Genomic DNA, 6,435 nt, shown 5'->3' with positions numbered 1-6,435 from the left:
ATAAACAAACTCAAGATTCCAACCAGACCTGTCTGATGTCAAAGCCCATGTTCCTCTTATACTTATATGTGAGGCTAAGGGAATGCTGTACCTATGAAAAATTTACAGTTAGCTATTTGTGAAGAAAATTTCCTTTTCTCTGCCATATTCTTGCTGTCCAGAGCCAGTGGCAGAAAGGCCATTGTAATCACTTGCAATCCAGTCCTGCATGGGCCTCTTCTCAATTCCTAGTCCTTAGCCAAGCTTCCAATCCACCCCATCCCCCTCTGGGTTTTCTAATTATAGCTCTTAGAACACTCGCTAATTCAGACAATAATCACAACATCCTGTTGCGTTCAAACAAAATGTTTTTTTAAAAACAAGGATAATTACACTTCAGGGTGTTTTATAAATAATGAAAAGATAGTATCTCCTTAAATTCACACAATAGGTGCTCTTCCTTCTCAAAGAACTTTATAACTATTAACTAATTGGTGCTTTAATATAATACTGAATGCCTTTTAACCTGTGGAAGTACAAGTGACTTAGGGTAAAGCAATTCTGACTCTTGCCTGACAGCACAGAGGGTTCTGACTCTCATTTTGGGAAGTTGCAGCCTCCTGAACATGATGAGGATAGAGCAGAAAGTAAAGTGAGAACAAGGGCTGGAAATTAATGGGAATATTCCCATCTATTAGCCATGCTGTTAGTTCATAAGGTACTTGTTTTGATAAGATGTTCCTTCGGCCATATAATTTGGTATTTTAAAAAGTGGCTTCCATCAATTATGATAATATGGTATATGATGTAAGGGAAAGCTGAAATCCCAGTGAATTATATTATACAATAATTGACCTCACATTGAATGAAAGGCTAAGCTAAGAGTAAACGCACATGAGGTTGCTACCAACTAGTCCTCTACAACCTAAGGAGATGGTTCAGATGATCAAATACTTCCCTGATCCTGTGCTAGCTTTTTAAAATAAAAAATATTTTATTTAAATAAAATATTTAAAATATTTTTAAACTATATAGTAGTTTATTGTTATTCTATTTTAAATTTTATGTTTATATATTTTTTCAAGTATAACTAACATACAGTGTCATATTAGTTTCAGATGTCCAATGTGATGATTCAACAATTCTATACATTACTCTGTGCTCTTAATCCCCTTCACTTATTTCATCCATCCCTCCATTCACATTTCTTTTTTTTTTTTAATTTTTTTTATTTATTTATGATAGTCACACAGAGAGAGAGAGAGAGAGAGAGAGGCAGAGACATAAGCAGAGGGAGAAGCGGGCTCCATTCACCGGGAGCCCGATATGGGATTCGATCCCGGGTCTCCAGGATCACGCCCTGGGCCAAAGGCAGGCGCCAAACCGCTGCGCCACCCAGGGATCCCCTCCATTCACATTTCCTGTGGCACTACCAGTTCTCTATATTTAAGAGTCTGGGTTTTTTTTTTTGTATATCTCTTGTATATCTCTTTTTTGTCTTGTTTTGTTTCTTAAATCCCACATACAAGTGAAATCATAGGGTATTTGTCTCTCTCTGATTTATTTCACTTATGATTACATCCTCTAGATCCATCCATGCCATTGCAAATGGCAAGATTTCATTCTTTTTTATGGTTGAGTGCTATTCCATTGTGTGTGTGTGTGTGTGTGTGTGTGTGTGTGTGTGTGTGTGTATACCATGTCTTTACCCATTCATCTATGGATGGATACTGGTTGTTTTATGGAACTGTGGCCAATTTCATCTACCGTTTTATTTTAACTCATTGTAATAGCTAAGTAATATAATACTTCTCTATTATATTCTCATATTATTTGAAGATTCTCTTTAAGGATTTCCAAATGACAATTATTTACCTGAAAACATGGTCTCCTAGGAGCAAAACTTTGAAACTAAATTTAGAGAAATACATGACACCCTTCTTGGTTCCTAGAGCTGAAAGATACACAACTATATTTCAAACCATTCTGTACAGAAATGTGACCATGTACAATATTCAAAACAATAGCTCTCAGAGCCAATAAGAAAAGAGAGACAAAATTCTTGACAGATGGGCTTTTAAAAAATTGCAACAACTTCAACCAGCTTCCTTAAGGCTTATTTCAATGTCCTGAATAATAAAATAAATCCAGATTGACTTTTAGTATGAAACTTAGGTTCTCTTTTGGTTTAAGGAAGATGCTTGATGTTTTGGTAACTTTTCCTGTGTTCTATTTTTTCCCTTAGGCAAGAGGAACTCATCTCTTATAAGAAATCCTTAAGACACTATTATAGAGTGAATATTTATGTCCCCAAAAATGCATATGCTGAATGCCTACCCTCAGTGTGACTGTATTTGGAGAAAGGGCTTTTATGGAAGTAAGATTAAATGAGATCATAAACGTAGGGCCTTGATCTGATAGCAATAGAGTCCTCATAAGCAGAAAGCCTAGAATTTAGCTCATTTTCTCTGTCATATGTGGACACAGTGAGAAGGTGGCCACCTGCTTTCATAGGAACCAAATCAGCCAGCACCTCAATTTTGAACTTACCAGCTTCCAAAACTATGAAAAAATAAATTTCTATTATTTAAGCCTCCAGTCTACAGTATTTTGTTTTGACAGCCCTAGCAGACTAACACAGATACTAAACTAAAAAGAAAATATTCTACAGGTTGGATGAGAACTATAGAACTGAAGAATATTTGCAACTTAAAATCTACAACAGAGATGCCTGGGTGGCTCAGCGGTTTAGCACCTGCCTTCGGCCCAGAGCATGATCCTGGAGTCCCGGGATCAAGTCCATGTCAGGCTCCCTGCATGGAGTCTACTCCTCCCTCTGCCTGTGTCTCTGCCTCTCTCTCTGTGTGTGTATCTCTCATGAATAAATAAATAAAATCTTAAAAAAAAATCTACAGCAGAACTTGCTTGTATAATTTTTTTCAGTTGGGCTTCCATGGAAGAGTCCGGTGAAAGATCCTGCAGAACCATGACATGGCAGAAGGATGACTTGTTCTTTTAAATTGTCTTGCATGTTTAACTTATTTTAATAAAATAATTTCCTGCAACAAGAATAAAATACCTAGGAAACTTAACCAAGGAGGTAAAAAACTTCAATAGCAAAAAATAAATAAAAAATAAAATTCAGTTAAAAATGAAGATATAAAGATGGCAAACAAGTGCCTTAAAAGATGCTCAGTATCACAAATCATCAGGAAAAAAGCAAATCAATACCACAATGATATATCACCTCACACCACTCAGAACGGCTACTTATCAAAAGGACAAGAAATAAAAAGTGTTATCAAGGATGTGGAGAAAACCCTTATGCAGTGTTGGTGGGAATGTAAATAGGTGCAGCCTCTGTGGAAAAAGCATGGAGGGTCCTCAAAAAAATTAAAAACAGAACTGCAATATGATCTAGCAATTCCACTTCTGGGTATTTCCTCATCAAAGAAAATGAAAACAATAACTCAAAAGGATAAATGCATCTTCATATTCATTGCAGCATTACTTACAATAGCCAAGATATGGAAGCAACCTAAGTGTCTACTGATGGATGAGGGGATAAAGAAAATGTGGCATATATATATATATATATATATATATATATATATATAATATATACCATCCAGCCATTAAAAGAATGAAATCTTGCCATTTACAATAAGAATAGACCTAAGGACATTATGATGCTAGTGAAATAAGTCAGAGAAAGACAAATACTAGATGATCTCACTTATATGTGGAATCTTAAAAAAAAAAAAAAAAAACTTGAACTCATAGATTTGGAGAATAAATTGGTGGTTGCCAGAGGCAGGGGGTGTTGGTAGGCAAAATGCATGAGGGCATCAAAAGGTACAAACTTCTAGCTATAAAATAAATAAGCCATGGGGATATAATATACAGCATGGTGACTGCAGTTTAAATACTGTATGGTATATTTGAAAGTTGCTAAAAGAGCAATCTCAAAAGTTCTCACCCTAAAAAATTGTAACTATTTATGGTGACAAATTTTTTTACATATTTTTTTAATTGGAGTTCAATTTGCCACCATATAGCATAACACCCAGTGCTCATCCCATCAAGTGCCCCCCTCAGTGCCCATCACCCAGTCACCCCTACCCCCTGCCCACCTCCCTTTCCACCACTCCTTGTTCATTTCCCAGAGTTAGGAGTCTTTCCTGTTCTGTCTCCCTTTCTGATATTTCCCACTAATTTTTTCTCCCTTCCCCTTTATTCCCTTTCACTATTTTTTATATTCCCCAAATGAATGAGACCCTATAATGTTTGTCCTTCTCCGATTGACTTATTTCACTCAGCATAATACCCTCCAGGTCCATCCACCTCGAAGCAAATGGTGGGTATTTGTCATTTCTAATAGCTGAGTAATATTCCATTGTATACATAGACCACATCTTCTTTATCCATTCATCTTTCGATGGGCACCGAGGCTCCTTCCACTGTTTGGCTATTGTGGACATTGCTGCTAGAAACATCGGGGTGCAGGTGACCCGGTGTTTCACTGCATCTGTATCTTTGGGGTAAATCCCCAGCAGTGCAATTGACGGGTCGTAGGGCAGGTCTATTTTTAACTCTTTGAGGAACCTCCACACAGTTTTCCAGAGTGGCTGCACCAGTTCACATTCCCATATGGTGACAGATATTAATTAGACTTACTGTGGTGATCATTTCACAATACATACATATATCAAATCGTGTACATCTGAAATTAATATAATGTTACATGTCAATTATACTTTGCTAAAAATAAATTAACTTTTCAAGTTAAAAAAATAATTTCCCACAGAACTATTCGTCTGGCTCATCTGTATGTTTACATTATTTGGCATTCATAGGTCGGTACCTAAAGCTACTATGGAGTCCCCAGTGCTCCACTCCACAGAAATCCTAATGTGTCAAAGACAGTGTTCATCGAATATTCCATGAACTCTCCTATATTTCCCAGTACATCTGGGGTCCTGTAACGAATTCTAGCCCAAGGACTCTGAATGAAAATGCATGTCACTTCCAAGTCAAAGCAGCTGAGAGTCAATGGACCACTATCATCTCCATTTTCCCTTCTCCACAACTATCACAGAAACCATATGTTCCAAATTCTTGAGCTACACTATGGAATAGGAAATAAGTAAGAAATAAGCATTTGGAATCCCTGGGTGGCTCAGCGGTTTGGCGCCTGCCTTCCGCCCAGGGTGTGATCCTGGAGACCCAGGATCGAATCCCACCTTGGGCTCCCTGAGTGGAGCCTACTTCTCCCTCTGTCTACGTCTCTGCCTCTCTCTCTCTCTCTCTCTGTGTGTCTCATGAATAAATAAATAAAATCTTTTAAAAATAAGCATTTATTTTGTAAGTCCCTGAAATTTCAACGTTTTATTTGTTGTGGCAGCTAAGATTAATTACCTATATACCCTGGAACTTTGATTCTGCAGATTTTGTGATTTCAGTGCTACCTGACACTCGAACATAGACCTAAATCTACCTGTCAAGTTGCTACAGACCATCAGTAATTGAACACAGAGGTAATTGGGTTGATCAAGCATCAGCATCTCCATAGGAACCACTTATTAAATTCTTCTATGTTCTTTGGTCTGAGCTACATGATGTGAAGAGACAAGAAGAAAAAAGACACACTTTAAGCTCTCACAGTGCTCCCAGTATTGTTACCAGCAAGGTTTTAGACACCTGCCTCTCCTAACCAAGGGTATTACTAAGGGACTAGAGCTCCTTTGTTTAAGAAATTACACAATTATGCCACACTGAGATTTTATACATACCTAAAATGATGATCACATGAACCAAGGAAATAAAAAATGAGGATTTAATTGATGCCATGAGTTTCAACTGCAATTATAGCAATAAAATTCATAATTTGGTTTGTAGTAACTTTCTCTACCACATCCTTGCCAAAGTGCTTAGGGCTTCTAGGATAATTAAATATAATCAAAGAAAATAATGCTAATTAAAGCCATAAGCCAGAACTATGGTGATGGTTAGATTAATGGACATCTTAGCTTATGGCACATTCCCTTATCTGATTCCAAAAGACCAAGCAAGGAGCCTTCTTTTGTCATTCATCTTCTTTTTACTAATGAAGAAACCAAAGGACATGGAGGCCGTTGGATGGAAACCACGGAAGGCTGACCAGGGAGACACCCACGTGGAACACAGAGTTTACCCGTGGGCCTGTGCTCCCTCACACACCATGCTCTTTGTCTCTGCCCCCTCCACTGCCTTTCTCATACATCGCTTTCCAGTTCTCAGAAGACAAAAAGTTTATTTTTGTCGTTTTAGTTTTGCCTCTTTTGTTTCCGTGGTGTCGACCTGATGCCTTGGAGTGCCTAGAAAACCAGCAGAATTCCCTGGATCTCTTGTGACCCTCCTCCACTGGTTTCTTCCAGTATCTACTTTTGAAACGAAAAGAGAGAGAGAGAAAGAGAA

This window comes from Canis lupus, chromosome 4 (assembly GCF_003254725.2).
Source record: "Canis lupus dingo isolate Sandy chromosome 4, ASM325472v2, whole genome shotgun sequence".
Lineage (NCBI taxonomy): Eukaryota > Metazoa > Chordata > Mammalia > Carnivora > Canidae > Canis > Canis lupus.
The sequence above is the reverse complement of the archived record's forward strand: the minus strand, read 5'-3'. Positions refer to the sequence as shown.